The sequence below is a fragment of the Theropithecus gelada genome, chromosome 7b (assembly GCF_003255815.1).
Source record: "Theropithecus gelada isolate Dixy chromosome 7b, Tgel_1.0, whole genome shotgun sequence".
Taxonomy (NCBI): Eukaryota; Metazoa; Chordata; class Mammalia; order Primates; family Cercopithecidae; genus Theropithecus; species Theropithecus gelada.
In genome coordinates this window covers 68,611,771-68,631,469 of record NC_037675.1, presented here as the reverse complement: position 1 = coordinate 68,631,469, position 19,699 = coordinate 68,611,771, and the positions used below count along the sequence as shown (strand labels likewise).

At 41.7% G+C, this 19,699-nt stretch overlaps 1 protein-coding gene across 3 annotated transcripts in view; it reads right to left on the bottom strand.

Annotated features, from left to right (window-relative positions):
• The window catches only part of MPP5 (membrane palmitoylated protein 5), a 94,282-nt gene extending 76,807 nt beyond the window's left edge, over nucleotides 1-17,475 (bottom strand). The window contains exon 1 of one of the 3 annotated variants that reach the window (XM_025392446.1): nucleotides 17,044-17,475. The gene's annotated coding sequence lies outside the window, so the exon portion shown is untranslated. The remainder of the gene's footprint in view (nucleotides 1-17,043) is intronic. The other 2 variants (XM_025392447.1, XM_025392448.1) reach the window with 2 other exon arrangements.
• Nucleotides 17,476-19,699: the final 2,224 nt, after the last annotated feature.

Genomic DNA, 19,699 nt, shown 5'->3' with positions numbered 1-19,699 from the left:
TTGAAATGTTAATAATTTTGATATATATTTATTGTATTAAAAAAATACACCGTTAAAATGAATTTCACGGTTTCTTTTTACCTTTTTTAAATATATAATACCCAGATTAGTCTCATCTTTTTACTTTTTAATGTGACTACTAGAGCATGAAGCTCTTTATGAACTGACATGAAACAAAGGCAAGTGAAAAAAGCAAGCTTTAGAGCAGTGTTTATATACCACACCATTTTTACAAATATACATAGAAGATATGTTTATAAAGTTATTAACAAAATATTCAGAAGAATATATACAATATTGTTTTCAACTAATATCTCTGATAAATGAGGATAACAGACCAAATAGTCCCTACTTTCCACTTCTGTACTGTTTGGATATCTTACAAAATATTCACACAAAAAAGTATGTGTTGCTTTTATAATTGAGGAAAAGACACAAAGATACCACTTTTCTGAAAACAAACAAATACTGAAACTTTAAATTACAATTACTTCTTAAAGTCTGTGGAAAATAGCAGCAGTTGGCCGGGCGCAGAGGCTCACAACTGTCTGTAATCCCAGCACTTTGGGAGGCCAAAGCAGGTGGATCACTTGAGGTCAGGAGTTCCAGAACAGCCTGGCCAATACAGTGAAACCCTGTCTCTACTAAAAACACAAAATTAGACGGGCATGGTGGCAGATGCCTGCAATCCCAGCTGCTAGGGAGGCTCAGGCAGGAGAATCATTTGAACCCTGGCGGGTGGGGGCAGAGGTTGCAGTGAGCCCAGATTGTGCTGTTGCACTACAGCCTGAGTGACAGAGCGAGTTTTGTTGTTTCTCAAAAACAAAACAAAACAAAACAAAACAGCAGGAACAAAACTCTTTCAAGAGTTCCAGAACCTTTAAACAAAGAAAAGTAATCGAAGTGTCATCTCTCAAGCCCTAAACAATTTCATAAGCAGTGCAACAATAAGAATTTCTAAATAAATCACTTATGTGATCATTAGGGTCATGACTCTTTAGTATTTAGGAATTTCTCTACCACAAATATAAAACATATATTACATTTTTTATTTTAATATGTAAGAAAGCAGTTTACCAAAGGAATAAAAGCAATAATTATATGAAGAATTCCAAAAGGGACTGCTAACACTTTAAAATATAATGTCAGGTTCATGATTCTGATTGTATTTATTCTTTCATCATGTAAATAACAACGACAAACTCTCAAAGAATCCTAATTACCAGACTCACATGGCTATTGCTTTGCTCTCAATGTACTCCATGTAGATTTTCTCCATTCCCTTTAATCAATTACCTTCCCTGAAAAATATGCCTGAAGTGGCAGGCTTCTAAAAATGCATTATAAGAGATTCGAACTTCCTTTTTGTTTTTGAGACGGAGTCTCACTCTGTTGCCAGGCTGGAGTACAGTGGCATGATCTCAGCTCACTGCAACCCGCGCCTCCCAGGTTCAAGTGATTCTCCTGCCTCAGCCTCCTGAGTAGCTGGGACTACAGGTGTGTGCCACCACACCCAGCTAATTTTTGTATTTTTAGTAGAGACGGGGTTTCACCATGTTTGCCAGGATGGTCTTGATCTCTTGACCTCGTGATCTGTCCACCTCGGCCTCCCAAAGTGATGGGATTACAGGCATGAGCCACTGCGCCTGGCCACAGAGTCCAACTTCTAACTTCAAGTGATTTACAGCTTACTAGAGAAAAAAGTATATTCCAAAGGTTACCAAATTAGTAGATGATTACCTCTATCTAGATTGCTTATTGGTATGCAAATCAAAAACACTGGCCATTAAAGGTGGGAGGAGGGGGGATAGTTTGCTTGTCACTGAAGAAATACCAAATAACCATTTCAGAGACTTATCAAAACTAATAAGGACTCATATCTGGTGCTATCTATAAATTAAACTGAAACAGTGACAATAGACAAGTAAGACTATATCAGTAGAAAAGGAAAACAGAAAAATCTGATAAGAAAGGAAGGCTAATGAGAATATAAATGTCAACAGGTTTAGAGTACAATTAACTTTTATTATTGTAGTACTGCTGACTGAGGGTATGAGTAATGCTCTGATTTTGACCAGACAGTCTTACAAGGGAGGAAAGCATATGAGGATATTCTTAGAAATAAGAAATAAGAATAAAAGGTCAATCTATAAGGTAACTATATTGCAAATCTAATACAAAAAAGTTAACTAAGCTAAAACTATCTTTTCATTCAACAAGGCAAGTACCGGCTTGGTACCAAAAATCTGGATAGCCACTGTCAAGAAAAAGGCTGCTGAGGCAGAGTCCTTATCCTTAAGAAACTTAAAGTCTAGTATAGGTATCATATAAGTAAACAAATAAAAAACCAATACAGTGCTATTTGGTAAATGCCACACTAGAACTGTAGAAAATGTCACAGGAGTTACTTGTAGAGGAAGAGCATCCTAAGAAAACTTGTAAAGGAGGGAAAGAATATAAGGCCCAAGAAAGACACGAAAGACATACATTACTCAAAATGAAAAAACAAAACAAAATATTAACACAAACACACTGACATCAGTAAAAGTAAACAAATGCTCTATCCAAGCCTAAGATTTTGAATCCCCATAATGAAAATGAACTCTAGAAACGATGTCTTTTTTTTTTTCTTTCTTTTTGAGACAGGCTCTCACTGTCGCCCAGACTGAAGAGCAGCAGCACAATCATGGCTCACCACAGCCTTGACTTCCTGGGCTTAGGTAAGCCTCCCACCTCAGCCTCCCAAGTAGCTGGGAGTACAGGAATGCACACCCAGCTAATATTTTTTATTTTTTGTAGGTACAGGGTCCCACTATGTTGTCCAGGAGGGTCTGGAACTCCTGGACTCAAGCAGTCCTCTTGGCTCGGTCTCCCAAAGTGCTGGGATTACAGGCGTAAGCTGCTGCGCCTGACCTATGTCATTTTTTTTTCAAGCTTATTTAAAAATGTGTAGTGAAAACCTACTGAAAAACACCCCAGAGTAATTCTTGAGTTCAAATAGAGAAACTGATAAAGCTGAACAGAATTTAATCTCACTACATAAGTAAACTGTTTAGGACAACAAATTGTTTTCTCCCATTTGACTTTCACTATTATTTCAGAGATTAGAAAGCTGACCTCAACATACAATTATAATTACTCATCATTAACTCAGACTACAACAACCAGGTCATACAGCTCCTATCTCTTATCTAACATTGAAAGAGTGCTTAATACTGTATATACTAACACTATGCCTACCATTCTTGATGTACCATCTCAATCCTCAAAATAAAACCTACTGAATTAAGCACTAACACCATCCCTATTCTGCAGATAAGGAATCAGGCTTTGATAAGTCGTTCATTGTCACACACAAGTCAAGAGAGTATTTCTGCAGACATCTGACTCTATAATCCGTAAAAGTACTGTAAGTCAGTGATAGTACTGTAACTGCACTGTAAAGCCTGTCAGTATGTGCCTATGGAAAAACAAGAAAAAGCCATCAGCAAATTAATACATTTATGGTTATGTCTTTGTAGAAAAAACTAATCAAGAACATGCGAAAGTGTTAGATTTCCTCCCAGTAAACACATTTATGGCCAACCTAGAATAAATGAAATTGTGTTTCAAATGTCAAATTATCTGTTTATGCGAGATGACTAGAATAGAACAGTCTCTAATATTTAGCTCACAGCAAGACTAAAGTTTAAACAAATAAATGATAAAAGTACAAACTGAAACCAAGCATCTAATATGTGCCATTCCGAGCTTTTTTTTTACTCTCAACACTGCTGATAACAAATGTGTGGGTCTTTTCCTCACATCAATTCTCTGGACACCGACTGGGTGTCCTACAGTTCAATTCCATTCTGACGCTATCTACCTGGAGTTAGAATCAGATCCCACCAGTTAATGGCTCAGTCCCAAAAGACTGCCCCGACTTCAGATGCCAACCACAAGTTTTGGGCCTCCCGTACTTCAGACCACCCAAATATTCATCAGGGGTTCCCATGACTTCCCTCCTCAGGTTCAAGAGTTTGCTACAGGCTGAGCACGGTGGCTCACTCCCATAATACCAACACTTTGGGAGGCCAAGGCTGGAGGATCGCTGGAGACCAGGAGTTTATGACTGGCCTGGGCAGCTCAGCAAGACCTCATCTGTACAAAAAATAAAAATAAAATTAGCTGGGTATGTTGGTGCACGCCTATTTGAGCCCAGGAGTTGAAGGCTGCAGTGAGCTATGATCGTGCCACTGCACTCCAGCCTGGGTGACAGAGCAAGACCCTTCCTGTCTTTAACAAAAACAAAAAAATAAATAAATAAAAATTATTTGCTTGAATGGCCCCAGAACTCAGAAAGGCACTTTACTTACTAGTACTGGTTTTTTATTATAAAGGATACAACTCAGGAATAGCCAAATAGAAGAGATGCAAAGAGCAAGGTTTAGGGGCGTGGGGTGGAGCTTCTCCAGTCAAACCAGCTTCCCTGCACCTTGAAATATTCACCAACCAGAATCTCTCCAAACACTGTCATTTAGGAGTTTCATTAGATGGGCATGATTAAATTACTGGCCACTGGTGACTGGCTATCTCTAGCCCCTCTTTGCCTTCCCAAAGGTTGAAGGTGGGGCCCCATGCCTTGGTCTTTCTGGCAACTAGCCCACTAACCTGAAGTTATCTAGGGGCCTGCCAAGAGCTGACTCACTGAAACAAAAGACGCTCTTATCACCCTCATTCAAACAAAAGACTCTCTTATCACTTCCATGCTTAAGAAAATTCCAAGGGATTTAGAAGCTGTAGGTCAGTTGTCAGGGACAAAGACCAAATATATATTTCTTATTGTATCACAGCCATATTAAGGGCTGAGATACTAAGACAAAAAGATACAACCCCCTACGCTACCCTTAAGGAACTTATTTACAATTTATAGGCTCAAAGTTCTTCACTTTAACTCAAGTACTTTTTTTTTTGACACAGGTTCTCGTTCTGTTGACCAGGCTGGAGTGCAATGCTGCCATCATGGTTCACTGCAGCCTCAACTCCCAGGCTCAAGAAATCCTCTCGCTTTAGCCTCCCGAGTAGCTGGGACTACAGGTGCACACCACCACGTCCAGCTAATTTTTGTGTTTTTTGTAGAGACGGGGTCCCACTATGTTGCCCAGGTTGGTCTCAAACTCCTGGGCTCAAGCAGTCCTCTTGTCTCGGCCTCCCAAAATATGGGGATTTCAGGCATGAGGCACTGTGCCCAGCCTCATGTACATTTTTAAACACTAGGTAAAGTAGAAAATGGCTTTCATCGAAAAGTTTCTAATCTGACCAAAAAGACAAAGTTAAGATAAGTTTTAAGGCAGGCTTATAGACAAAGCAGAAAAGCCAAGGGCTTTGGGATCAAATAAATTAATTCAAATCCTTTCTATCACTTATAATAGGACTATGGATAAAATATTAATCTCTCTGAGCCTCTATTTCCTCATTTGTAAAAAGGAAAATGCTGACAAAGAACTTGAAATGTAGTTGTTAATATTTAAGAAATACACTCAAAGGATAAGCATACAGCATAACACATTAAGAGACATAGCAAGGGATACAATTCTGGATAAGAGGGGAAAGCAGAAAGCATTGTGATTTGGTCAAACGAACTATCAATCTTGCTATAAATTTTAAGTATAAAAGGATAAGGTATAAAATATAGAAGGATAAGATTCCTTTGAGATGCCTACAAAAACTATGAAATTTATTTTCATTAACTCTAAGTATGTACTGATTACCCTTATGCAAATCATTATTGTGAAAAACATTTGCAGGTCATTTATATAGTCGATGAATCACCTGGATCAGAGACTTGTACCTGGGGTTCATGACCTAATTTCCATGAATCCGTGCATATTGTAGTAACAGTGTGTGTGTTTCAGAGAAAGGGCCCAGATGACTATCAGAGTCACAAAACAACCTGTTTAATACTAGAATTTTTTGTTTAATATTAGACAGTTAAATCTGCATGTCCAGTACACATAAACTGGAGTTATATACAGTTTTCAATGTGAGGCAATGTGATTTCCAATACTAAGACAGAAGAACCACTGTTTAACGCATAACTTATTTTCTTCCAGATTTTTTTGGTCAGTAAATATTTGAGTGTCTAGTACTTCCGAGCATAAATGAACATTAAACAGTAGTCACACCCCTCAATAACTTACAGATGAGTTACAAAAAAGAATAAATTGTTAATGCATACTTTTCTAAAATTTTAAGAACTAAAACTTAATTGCCAATAGGAGGGTATGGAACGTTCCTAGAGGAAGGAAGAGTGGGTGGACAAGCTGAATTTTAAATGAAATTATGAACACAGCCTCTTGGAGAAGGGTCACTTTAGTCTATCTACATCAGTGGTTTTCAAGTTGTAGGATGTGACCCATTTGTGGGCCATACAAGGGCTCTAGTGAATCTCAACCAACTTCATAAAAATAGAACAGCTTTATCTTGCTAGAAACTCAGAAAAAAGACTTTCTGAAGCTTTACTTACATTTCAAACATAACATAAAAATGAGTATCTAAATATGGATACTCTTTAAGTACAACCAAGTCCTAGCAGAGCACCTAGCTCACTACATTCATAGAAGCAGTCAATCATGTTAAATGAATGCAGTTTTAAAGGCACTTCTAAAACACACAAGCAAAATACAGAATGCCTACTTCTTACATCAAAGCAAAATAATGCATTTTAAGTGACATTCTAAAACCTTTTCTGTGACAATGTAAAACTCTCAAAATATAATATTTTGACACAAAATCCTCAACTGTTTGTGTGAAGCTTCTCAAATTGTGAAGCCAATTATGATTTATATCAAAAAAAGTAACTCAAAAGATAACTATAAACACATAATTAAAATTTCTAATATTTGGATGTATTAGATATACTACAAACTAAAAAACCTGACTCTCCTTAATTATTTCACATATGTTGGTTTGTGTGACAAAGCACTGTGCAGCCTTGAAACAAAAAGTAAGTGAATATGTATTAAGTATCTGCTATGTGTTAGACATTTTGCTAGGTGCTTTCCATATCTTATGTTAATTTTTTCAATCATCTTTCAAAGTGGCTACATGTCATAGGTGAGAAAAGTGAGGCCTGGCCTAGAATTACAGCATGAAATAAATACCCCCAGGCTCCTTCTATTACAATACTACAATTACTGTCATTTCTCCCACTGATTTTTTGCCTTAAAACATTGGTATGAGGCCAAGCATGGTGGCTCACGCCTGTAATCCCAGCACTTTGGGAGGCAGAGATGGGCAAATCACCTGAGGTCAGGAGTTCAAGACCAGCCTGGCCAACATGGTGAAACCCTGTCTCCACAAAAATACAAAAATTAGCCGGGCATGATGGCAAGTGCCTGTAATCCCAGCTACTCGGGAGGCTGAGGCAGGAAAATCACTTGAACCCAGGAGGCAGAGGTTGCAGTGAGCCGAGATAATGCCTGGGCGACAGAGTAAGACTCAGTCTCAAAAAAAAAAAAAAAAAATTGGTATGTAGGCCAAGTGTGGTGGCTCATGCCTGTAACCCCAGCACTTCACGAGGCCAACTTGAGAGGATCACTTGAGTCAAGGAGTTCGAGACTAGCCTGAGCAACATAGTGAGGCCCCATCTCTATTTCAAAAAAAAAAAAAAAAATGTTGGCATGTAAACTAAGACCAGAGGTCAAATCAGGCACACCTTATTTTTATAAGTAAAGTTTTATTGGAAAAGTCGTGCTCATTTGTTTGGCTACCTCTGCCACTCTAACAACAGAACTGCGTACTTGCAACAGAGACAATATGGCCCATGAAGCTAAAATATTTAGAGTTATTGACCCCTGCCTTAAAGAAGCAAAACGCTAAGAATCCTAGAGGCCTCAAAATTTCAACGTCTTTGAGGGTCTTTGAGACTATCAACTGAAGAAAAAAACTATAAAATTATATGAGACAGCCAAATTGTTTTAATTTTTATAATGTTATATCATAATTAGCCCAATTTATAAAGACAACAAAATTAAAAAGCTTGATTATGAAGTTACTGTTTCATAATTAAGCTGTTTTCTGGTCAGATGTAGTGACTCACATCAGTAATCCCAAAGACTTGGGAGGCGGAAGTAGGAGAGTTACTTGAGCCTAGGAGTTTGAGGCTGCAGTGAGGTATGATCACACCACTGTACTCCAGCTTGGGTGACAGGGCAAGATCCCATCTCTAAATAAATTAATTAACTAAAATAAAAAATAAACTGTCTCTGTAGCTTGAATTGATGAAGGAAAAAATCTCACAATTCAAAATATATTTAATGAGCATGTGTCATGCACCCACATTTCTCATGAAGGAACATACTCAATTCAAAACAAAATGGCACCTGGCTTTTTCTTACTAGCATTTCGTTTTTTATTTCACTTCACACTTTTTGATTTAATACATTTACTGAGCCAGGTGTGAGTGGCATGCGTCTATAGTCCCAGTTAGTGAGGAGACTGAGGCAGGAGGATCACTTCTGCCCAGGAGTTCAAGTCCAGCCTAGGCAACAGAGTGAGACCTTACCTCTTTAAAAAAAAAAAAATTCACTGAAATCATTCTACTCTGTACTCTAAGCTGAACATTTACATGATTAACCAAGAGTCTATATTTGATTTTCTGGTATGAGGAAGGAGCTTTCTTTTTTTCCTTTTTTTTCTTTTTTTTTTTGAGACAGAGTCTTGCTCTGTCACCCAGGCTGGAGTACAGTGGCGCTATCTCGGCGCACTGCAAGCTCCGCCTCCTGGGTTCCCGCCATTCTCCTGCCTCGGCCTCCTGAGTAGCTGGGACTACTGGCACCGACCACCACGCCTGGCTAATTTTTTTGTATTTTTAGTAGAGACGGGGTTTCACCGTGTTAGCCAGGATGGTCTCGATCTCCTGACCTCGTGATCCGCCCACCTCGGATTCCCAAAGTGCTGGGATTACAGGTGTGAGCCACAGCGTCCAGCCTGTTTTTTTTTTTTTCTGAGACGGAGTCTCGCTCTGTCGCCCAGGCTGGAGTGCAGTGTGGTGCGATCTCGGCTCACTGCAAGCTCCGCCTCCCGGGTTCACGCCATTCTCCTGCCTCAGCCTCCCGTGTAGCTGGGACTACAGGCGCCCGGCACCACGCCCGGCTAATTTTTTGTATTTTTAGTAGAGACGGGGTTTCACCATGTTAGCCAGGACAATCTCCATTTCCTGATTTCGTGATCCGCCTGCCTCAGCCTCCCAAAGTGTTGGGATTACAGGCGTGAGCCACTGCACCCGGCCGACTCTTTTTTTTTTAAACTTCATGGTTTTCATTCTAAGCAAAAACCTCCAAATCATATCATTTTATCTTCATTCAAAATACAATTCACTATCCAAATCCATTTATTCATTCATTCATTCACTCGTCTGTCACCCAGGCTGGTCTTGAACTGAGCTCATGCAATCCTCCCGTCTCAGCCTCCTGAGTAGCTGAGAGGCGCGAACCACCATGCCTAGCTTCTCCAAGTCCACTTATCTAAACTACCCAGAAGAGGAATGTTTGGTTACAGTGACACAAATAACATTTTCTTTATCAGTAATTTTCAAAAAACTTTTTTTAGAGACCAGGTCTCACTGTGTTGCCTGGGCTGTAGTGCAGTGACTATTCAAAGGTGTGATCAGAGAGCACTGCAGCCACCTGGGCTCAAGTAATTCTCTCATTTCAGCCTCCTGAGTAGCTGGGACTACAGTATGAACCACCACACCCAGCTCTCATTTAGTAATTTTAAATAAGAGTCCTCCAATATGCAAACTCTAGAATAAATCAAGAAAATTTAAGACTACTAAATGTAAAATGTAGGTAACTGTTAATGAATACCTTGACTCTACCGACTTCATTAAGTATTTTAGTTCACAAAATCTTAATTTGGGGCCGGGCGCGGTGGCTCAAGCCTGTAATCCCAGCACTTTGGGAGGCCGAGACGGGTGGATCACGAGGTCAGAAGATCGAGACCATCCTGGCGAACACGGTGAAACCCCGTCTCTACTAAAAAATACAAAAAAAAAAAAACCTAGCCGGGCGAGATGGCGGGTGCCTGTAGTCCCAGTTACTCGGGAGGCTGAGGCAGGAGAATGGCGTAAACCCGGGAGGCGGAGCTTGCAGTGAGCTGAGATCCGGCCACTGCACTCCAGCCCGGGCGACAGAGCGAGACTCCGTCTCCAAAAAAAAAAAAAAATCTTAATTTGGTTTCTTTAAAAAAAAAAAAAGAGATCTTGTTATGTTGCTCAGGCTGGACTCAAACTCCTGGGCTCAAGCGATCCTCCCACCTCAGCCTCCCATTTGGATGGGGCTACAGGCATGTGACATTGCTCCTTCTTCATTTTTAAGAATAAATGTTAATGTATATTAGTTTTAAAAAGTCCAAAATGATTTTCCTTTAAAATAACCCGAGTTAGTACCAGAAACATGCAAACATGGTTCAACATTTGAAAAATCAGTGTAACTCACCATATTAACAGATTAAAGAAAAAAAGTTCACACAATCATCTCAATACATGCAGAAAAGGCAGATGATAAAATTCAACATCCATTCATATTTAAAAAACAAACCCTCAGTAACCTAGGAACAGAAGAAAACTTCCTTAACCTCCTTAAGAGAATGCACAAAATGACCTACAGCTGATATCATGTTTTAAAGGTGAAAGACTGAATACTTTTCAAGAAAGTGAGTGAGAGGCCAGGCACTGTGACTCATGCCTGTAATCCCAGCACTTTGGGAGGCTGAGGTGGGTGGATTGCTTCCGCCCAGGAGTTGGAGACCAGCCTGGGCAACATGGCGAAGCCCTGTCTCTACTAAATACATAAAAAATGAGCTGGACATGGTGGCACTTGCCGGGGGTCCCAGCTACTCAAGAGGCTGGGATGGGAGAATCAACTGAGCCCAGAAAGTTGAGGCTCCTGTGAGCCGTGTTGCGCCACTACACTTTAGCCTGGGGACACAGTGAGACCCTATCTTTTAAAAAAAACAAAAAAAAAGTGAACAAGACAAAGATGCTACTTCTCACCTCTCCTATTCGACATCTCAGTGGAAGTCCTAGCCAAGCCAATACAGTAAGTTAAGGAAAAGAAATAAAAGGCATACAGACTAGAAGGAAAGAAAAGTTTTGAACACGACTGTCTACTTAGAAAATTCTAAAAAAAAATTATTAAAATAAAAAAGCTTCTAGAGCTAACAAGGGAGTTTAGCAAAAAGCCAGGATACAAAGTCAATATACAAAAATTAATTTCTATATACTATTAGTGATCAATTGGAATCTGATTTTTTAAAATTACCATTTACAACAGGACCAAAAAATTAAAATAATTAGGTATAGACTTAATAAAGTATTTGAAAGATCTGCACATTGAAAACTACAATCTCACATAAATGGAGAGAAACAGCACGTTCATAGATTAGAAGACTCAAATTATTAAGATGTCAATTATATTCAGGCTGATCTCTAAATTAAACACAATCTCCACCAAAATCCCAACAGAACGTATACATTAGCAAGAAGATTATTCTAAATATTATACAGAAAGGCAAAGGAACTAAAAATAGCCATAACAATTTTGAAAAAGAATACAGTTGGAAGAGTCACATTACCTAATATGAACACTTATTTTAAAGCTATAGTAGGACAGGGGCAGTGGCTCACGCCTGTAATCCCAGCACTTTGGGAAGCCGGGGCAGGCGGATCACGAGGTCAGGAGATCAAGACCATCCCGGCCAACATGGTGAAACCCCGCCTCTACTAAAAATACAAAAATTAGCTGGGCATGGTAGTGCTTGCTTGTAATCCCAGCTACTTGGGAGGCTGAGGTAGGAGAATTGCTTGAACCCAGGAGGCGGATGTTGCAGTGAGCCGAGATCGTGCCACTGGACTCCAGCCTGGCGATAGAGTGAGACTCCATCTCAAAAAAAAAAAAAAAAGCTATAGTAGGCCAGGCGCGGTGGCTAACCCCTGTAATCCTAGCACTTTTGGAGGTTGAGGTGGGAGGATCCCTTGTGCTCAGATGCTCAACACCAGCTTGGGCAACATAGGGAGATCTCGTCTCTACAAAAAAATTTTAAAAATTGGCCTGGCATGGTGGCATACCTATAGTACCAGCCACTGGGGAAAGGGCAGGATGGCTTGAGTCCAGGAGGTTGAGGCTGCAGTGAGCCATATTCACACGACTGTATTCCAGCCTGGGCAACATAGTGAGACCCTGTCTCAAAAATTTTTTAAATAATACAGCCTGGGCAACATAGCCAAGACCTCATCTCTACAAATAATTTTAAAACTTAGCCAAGTGTGGTGGCACGCCTGTGGTCCCAGCTAATTGGGAGGATCGCTTGAACCTGGGAGGCCAACGCTGCAGTGAGCAGAGATCACTGCACTCCAGCCTGAGCGACAGAGAGAGACTCTGTCTCTAAATAAAAAAGGATAGACAAAATAGATCAATTGAACAGTCCATAAACAAATCCAAACAAATGTAGTCAAATAGTTTTTGACAAAGAGACAAGGGGAATTCAATGGGAAAAAGATCATATTTTCAACAAATGGTCATGGAACAACTGGACAAATAAATGAAACTCCACCTGTACTTTTCTCATTTTATATGAAAATAAACTCAAAATGGAACATAGATCTAAAAATAAAATTACAATATAAAACTTGGAAAAAAAATAGGATAAAAACCTCTCTGACCTTGGACTGAGCAAAGAGTTCGTAGATACAATATTCGAATTTTAAAAATTAATAATTTGGACTTTCTCAAAATTTAAAACTTCTATACTTCAAAAGTAATGAAGTATAAAAGTTATGAGGATGAAAAGGCAAGCCAGAGTGGAAGAAAACCTTCGTAAATCACCTATCTGACAAAAGATAAAGGACTACAAAGAACTTTTGGGGCAGTGGCTCATGCCTGTAATCCCAACACTTTGGGAGGCAGAGGCAGGAGAATCACTTGAGCCCAGGAGTTCTGAGACCAGCCTGGGAAACATAGTGAGACCCCATCCCTAAAAAAAAAAAAAAAAAAAAAAAAGGAAAAAAGAATAAGATAATAATAAATTCAGCAATAACAATCCAATTTAAAAATGGGCAAAAGCTTCAGACACTTTATCAAAGATAAACAGATGGCAAATAAGTACATGAAAAGACGCTCAACATCCTCAGTCATGGGGGAAATGCAAAGAAAAATCCCAACGAGATACTATTAAAATGGTTAAACCTAAAGACTGACCATACCAAGTGCTGACAGGAATGTAAAGCAACTGGACCTCTCATATATTGCTGGTGGAAATGCAAAGTGGTTCGGCCACTTCAAGCACAGCTTGACACTGTATTAATTTCCTATGCCAATGTAACAAATTGCCACAAATTTAGTGGCTTAAAACAACAGAAATTATTTTACAGTCCTACAGGTTAGAAGTCTGGCATATGTCTCCCTTGGCTAAAATTACTGGCAGGGCTGCTTTCTTTTCTGGAGGCTCTAAAGAGTAACCCATTTCCTAGCCTCTTCAAGAGTCTAGAGACCATTCATATTCCTTATTTGTGGCCTGCTCTCCTCCATCTTCAAAGCCAGCAACTCTGCACTTCTCTGACCATTGTTACATCTTTTTTTCCTGACTCTACTCTTCTGCCTCTCTCTTTCCTTTTTTTAAAGATTCTGTGACACACTGGGACCACCTGAATAATCCACAATAATCTCCCTAAAGTCATCTAATTAGCAACCTTAATTTGCCTTTGCCATGTAAGCAAACACATTCACAGGTTCCAGGGACTAGAATATCTTTGAAAACCTTTATTCTGTCTGCCACAGATAGGTCTTTTTTTTTTCATTTTAAGATAAAAGTAGGCTATACCTACCACATTCCATTTACTTAAGAGAAACAAAAACTTAGGTTTACACAAAAACCTATTTGCAAAGATTTACAGCAACTTCACTCAGTCACAAAAACCTGAAAACAACTCAAATGTCCTTCAACTGGTGAATGGATAGGTGATGGAACTGTTCTTTACCTTGATTGTGCTAGTTGCACAGCTCTCTGAGTTGGAATTGTACAATGAAAAGAGTTAATTTCATTTCATGTAAATTAAATATTTTTTAAAGAAAGGAAGCAATTATATCATTTCTCATCTCTCAGATTAGCAAAAATTTTTAAATCTTACAATGCCAATTGTGGGCAAGGACATGAAGCCACTGTCACTCATACTGTTTGCAGGAATGTAAATGGCTACAGCATTAAAAAGGATAATTTGGCTGTAGCTAGTAATGTTGAAAACGCGTATCAACCTATTATCAGCAATTCCACTTATAGGTAGGTATACATACATTCTAGGAAAGCCTCCACACATGCGCTCAAGGAGACATGCACAAAGATATTCATTAAACATTGTTTGAAATATTAGAAAACTGAAAACTCTTCAGTAAGGAAATGAATTGCAGTTAGTGGTTACTAAAAAAGAAAAGGGAAAAAATGCATGACAGAAAGAATCAACCCTGCCTGTTAAGTGATTTGGAGAAGGCAACTTATTGGTTTAACAATAAGACATCCTGAGAAGAGCAGTGAACTTAGAATATGGAGACAACCATTTTAGCATTCATGTAGTTCCAAGTCTGCCACTAACTAGCAGTCAGACTACGGATTACTTAACTCCTTCAACCCTCACTGTCTTTTTCGTGGAAAATGAAGAGGTTAAGATTACTTCTAACTCAACGATCCTATGATTCAGTAAATATATGACCAAAAATTATAAAGGCCGGGTGTGGAGGCTCACGCCTGTAATCCCAGCACTTTGGGAGGCAGAGGCGGGCGGATCATGAGGTCAGGAAATCGAGATCATCCTGGCTAACACGGTGAAACCCCGTCTCTACTTAAAAAAAAAAAAAATACAAAAAATTAGGCGGGCATCACGGCGTGGGCCTGTAGTCCCAGCTACTCGAGAGGCTGAGGCAGGAGAAAGGCCTTAACCCGGGAGGTGGAGCTTGCAGTGAGTCGGGATCGCGCCACTGCACTACAGCCTGAGTGAGATATGTGTGTGTGTGTGTGTGTGTGTGTGTGTGTGTGTGTGTATTCTGGCGGTGGCCCACGCCTGTAATCCCAGCACTTCAGGAGGCCGAGGCGGGTGGATCACCTGAGGTCAGAAGTTCGAGGCCAGCCTGGCCAACAGGTGAAACCCCGTCGCTACTAATAATACAAAAATTAGCCGGGTGTGGTGGCAGGCGCCTGTAGTCCCAGCTAGCTGGAAGGCTGAGGCAGGAGAATCAGTTGAACCCGGGAGATGGAGACTGCAGTGAGCCAAGATCGCGCCACTGCACTCCAGCCTGGGCAACAGCGAGACTCTGTCTCGCAAAAAAAAAAAAAAAGAAAAAGAAAAGAAAATTATATTGTAAAGCACATATGTCAAGATACTATTTTTTCCAGACACTCTGAAATCAGAAAATATCAGAGAAACAGGGCATCTCAGTATAACCTATTAAATTGATCAAGTTTCTTGGAATGTGTGATAAAATTTTATTTTTTAATTTTTTTCCATGACAGCCCTCAGGCGATCCTGAAAACATGTACCCCGTGATGAGATTTTTAATCAAAACCATAATTCAAGATCATGTAAAAGCTAAATCCACTGTACTGACTTGGGTCACCCTCAGGAAGAACTTATATATTCTCTCCCGTTTTAACATTCTAAAACAAGTTAATGTTAATCAATCCACCTTAACTTGTCAAGTTCAAGTCCGTCTAGCCAAAAGTAATTCAGGTACATGGTAAAATTTACTCGATTTTTAAAGATTAAATAATGAATTGCTTTTCCTACTGTTGCCTTTTTTATCTATAAATCTCTTACATTATAATTTAATAGCTCATCCTACTGCAAATAGAAAGCCTATAAAACCTATCCACAATACGCTATGTCCACAGGGATCTAGTAAAAAAAAAAAAAAAAAAAAAAAATCGGTAGTTCTTCATTCAAGGACGCTTATTTAATAAGTTTCATTACCACCAATACTTTAAAGACACCAATAACCAACCCGTCATTTGTTCCTACTGCAGAATTTAACAGGTTATTAACTTATGGTAAAATCCAAAAGCATAATTAGTAAACTATCATTAAAACATGATATTGCTTTTTTTAAAAATCGGAAATATTAACACCTTTCACTGTGTCAGTCAAATCAAAATTTCAAAATTTTTGTTCAACTGACTTTCCGAATCTAAATTTTTACTATTCTAAACAAGTATGGAGACAAAACACACACTCCATACTACGTCTAAAATCTTCCCAATCATCAGATTTTAATTTTAGCATAAACTGCCAAGAAAAACCTTTCGACCGAAACCTACATTCCGTACACATTACTGTACGTCAATCAACAGAAGGTGAGTTATGATCATTAGAAAGTTACATAATTTACTACAAAGATCGTTTCAAGCAACCTTCATTAAACGTAGAATACAACAATGTACAGGCTTCAAAGTTCAACATGCAACCTTAAATTATCAGAAACCATCAACAAAATTAGGCTTTTCTTTAAAACTGGTCACAAGGAAGCAGGAACTGTTTGCCTGTTTAAGAACGCAATAGGCAGCAGAATACCAGCAGCTGAGTCAGGCAGAGGAACGCTGACTACATTCTGACTTCTAAAGGAAAGCGTTCCCTCGCCGGATTCCCAGACCCGGCCGGGGGGAGTCCCGCGCGTCGCGACATCGGGGCGGGAGCGCAGGGGGCAGACGACTCCCCGCCGCGCCCCCTGCACCTCGGGCCCGGCTGGCTGTGGCCCGCGCCAAAGTGCATGCCCAGCCAAGGAGAAGGAGCGGGCACCGCGCAGGCAGCGTTGCTCCGAGGGACAAAGGTTGGGCTCACACCCTCCACGGCCGAAGCTGCCGCGCCTGAGGAAGCCCGCCTGGCGGCCCGGGGTCTCCCGCTGGCCAGAGTTTGAGCGGCGTGTGGGGGCAGGGGAGCCCGGCCGCCCCTCCCCCGCCGCGCTCCCGGGGACCTGTTGATTAAGATCTCCACAGACCAGCCGCCGCCGAACCACCTCTTACCTCCGCGCCTCGGCTCCGCGGAGCCTCCCGCCCGGCTGCTCCTAAGCTCTGCAGAAGCGACAGCTCTCCGGCGGCCCTTAAAATACCGGATAAAGAATCCAGAAACTCCCGACTCCCCACCTCAGAATCCTTAGTCCCCGCCCCCGCCCCACCGCCAACCTCCTCCGTCGCCGCCGTCGCCGCCGCAGCCGCCAGCAACTCCACTTCTAGACCGCGCGAGACCGGCCCCTGCGGCCGCCGCGAGACCGCGCACGCGCCCCCGGGACTCTGGCGCAGCGGGCGCGCAGATCCCAGTCCCACCCCGCCCGTGAGAGGCTGGCGCGGCTCGCCCAATCCCGAGCCGGCGCGGAGAGAGCGCCCGGTCATTGGTCCGACCTCTCCACAGCTCCCGCCGGGTGCGCGCAGTCGCGCGCCCCTAAGTCTAAAACCCGGGCTGCTAGGAGCTGATTGTCCCTGCGGAGCGGCTTCGGGGTTTGGCCCGCGGGCTGTGTGGGGACGCGAGGCTTCCCTGGGTTTCTACATCCCTTGGCTCTTCTGTCTCTGGATGACGGCTCCTGAAGAAAATCCGAGTCCTCCTGAAGAGATTCCTCATGTCCTGTCTAGTTAGTCGCACAATCTAACATTTCTTTTTTTTTTTTTAAAATGACGTAAACACCTGGATGTGTGCAGTGTTCCACAGAAGACTCCAGAAAGCCACCAGCAGCACTGACTTCTGAAAACCAGAAAGCAAGGATGGCAAGGACTAGAACTATTTCCCAGAAGTCTCCCGAAGGGACAGAGAGTTACGCAGACCAGCCCATGTCCTGGGCATGGCTGGCGCCCTCGGGATCTGGATGTGCCACCCTTGGAATGGGGCAGGGCTCTGGCGGGTGCGGGCGGAAGTCAGAGCAGATTGGAGTACGTTCTAAGGAGAAATACCAGCAAATGTGTCTCGACACTTGCAATAAAAGCCCTCGGATGGTCTCTGTCTTGACAGTACCTTCCGAGGAAGCCCATCCCACCTTTGAACCCTTGCAAGGTTTGTTAATCGACCTCTCCTTCTATGAGGCCAAAATATGCTTATGATTCCAGCCCAGGTGTACGGTTTCCCCCAGGGGCATAGTCCTCCCTCAAAGCCTTCGTATATGCCATTTCCATTTCTCTCGGTTTTCCTCATTTTGTCCCACCGTGTTTTTCCATCTCGCAACGTCCTCAGGTCCTGACTTTCAAGTTCTTTCACATTCTTCCCCATTACGCTCCTCTGGACAGCCTATGGATTGTTAGTGTCCCTCACTAAGGACACTGTGATGCTCTGAACGAAGCAAACTATTGTTCGTGGTGGTGAAGATCTTTGGGGATGCCTACCCTTCTCAGTTTTGTTATCCCTCTCAAATCTGATAAGCATTCTGTCCAAGTGTTTAGTAAGACAGAGCTGAGGACAGAAGTCTGCTGCATGCCACTAAAGACCTTAATGCTCCTGTCATCAAAAAATTTCTCAGTAGGCTTCGAATACAGATGGACGACACAACCGAACTGTCTTCTTGGCCCATATTCCTCCACAAAGATGCCAGAACTGGCGAAATGCCTAACTGAAATCCAGATAAAGTCTCCAGGATTCCTAGAAACTATTAGCCATACCCCAAAAGGAAAAAAACGGTTAGTGTGTTTGACTTACTTCGTTTTCTAAGTTCGTTTGTTTTTGTTTTTGTTTGAGAGGGGGTTTCGCTCTTTTGTCCAGGCTGGAGTAAAGTGGCACGATCTTGGATCGCTGCAACCTCTGCTCCCCGGGTTCAAGCGATTCTCCTCCCTCAGCCTGCCCAGTATCTGGGATTGCAGGTGCCCGCCACCACGCCCGGCTAATTTTTGTATTGTTAGGAGAGACGGGGTTTCGCCACATTGGCCAAGCTGGTCTTGAATTCCTGACCTCAGGTAATCCACCTTTCTCAGCCTTCCAAAGTGCTAGGATTACAGGCGTAAGCCACTGTGCCCAGCCTCTAAGTTCTTAAATATATAACATAACTAATAATTCAAGAAGCTTCCTCCAGCTCCTCAATGAATTCTTCTTTCTCTAGCTTATAATTTCTCATCTTTGGCACTATTGACATTTGGGCTCGATAATTCTTGTGGGGACTGTCCTGTGCATCATAGGATGTTTAGGAGCATCCCCAGCCTCTACCCGCTAGGTGCCAGTAGCATCACCCTCCCCAATGTGACAATCAGAAACGTCTCCAGACATTACCAAAGCTCATGGGGAGAGATGGGCAAAATCATCTTCAGGTAAGAACTGCAGATCTAGCTGTTCAAAGAAAGGACCTCTTTGGAAAGATAGTATATCTTTATCCATAACTTCTAATCTCTTGGCCCCAGGCAGTTTTTCTTTTTTCTTTTCTTTTTTTTTTTTTTTTGAGACCGTGTCTCGCTCTGTTGCCCAGGCTGGAGTGCAGCGGCGCGATCTTGGCTCCCTGCAAGCTCCGCCTCCCGGGTTTACGCCATTCTCCTGCCTCAGCCTCCCGAGTAGCTGGGACTACAGGCGCCCGCCATCACGCCCGGCTAGTTTTTTGTAATTTTTTAGTAGAGACGGGGTTTCACCGTGTTAGCCAGGATGGTCTTGATCTCCTGACCTGGTGATCCGCCCGTCTCGGCCTTCCAAAGTGCTGGGATTACAGGCTTGAGCCAC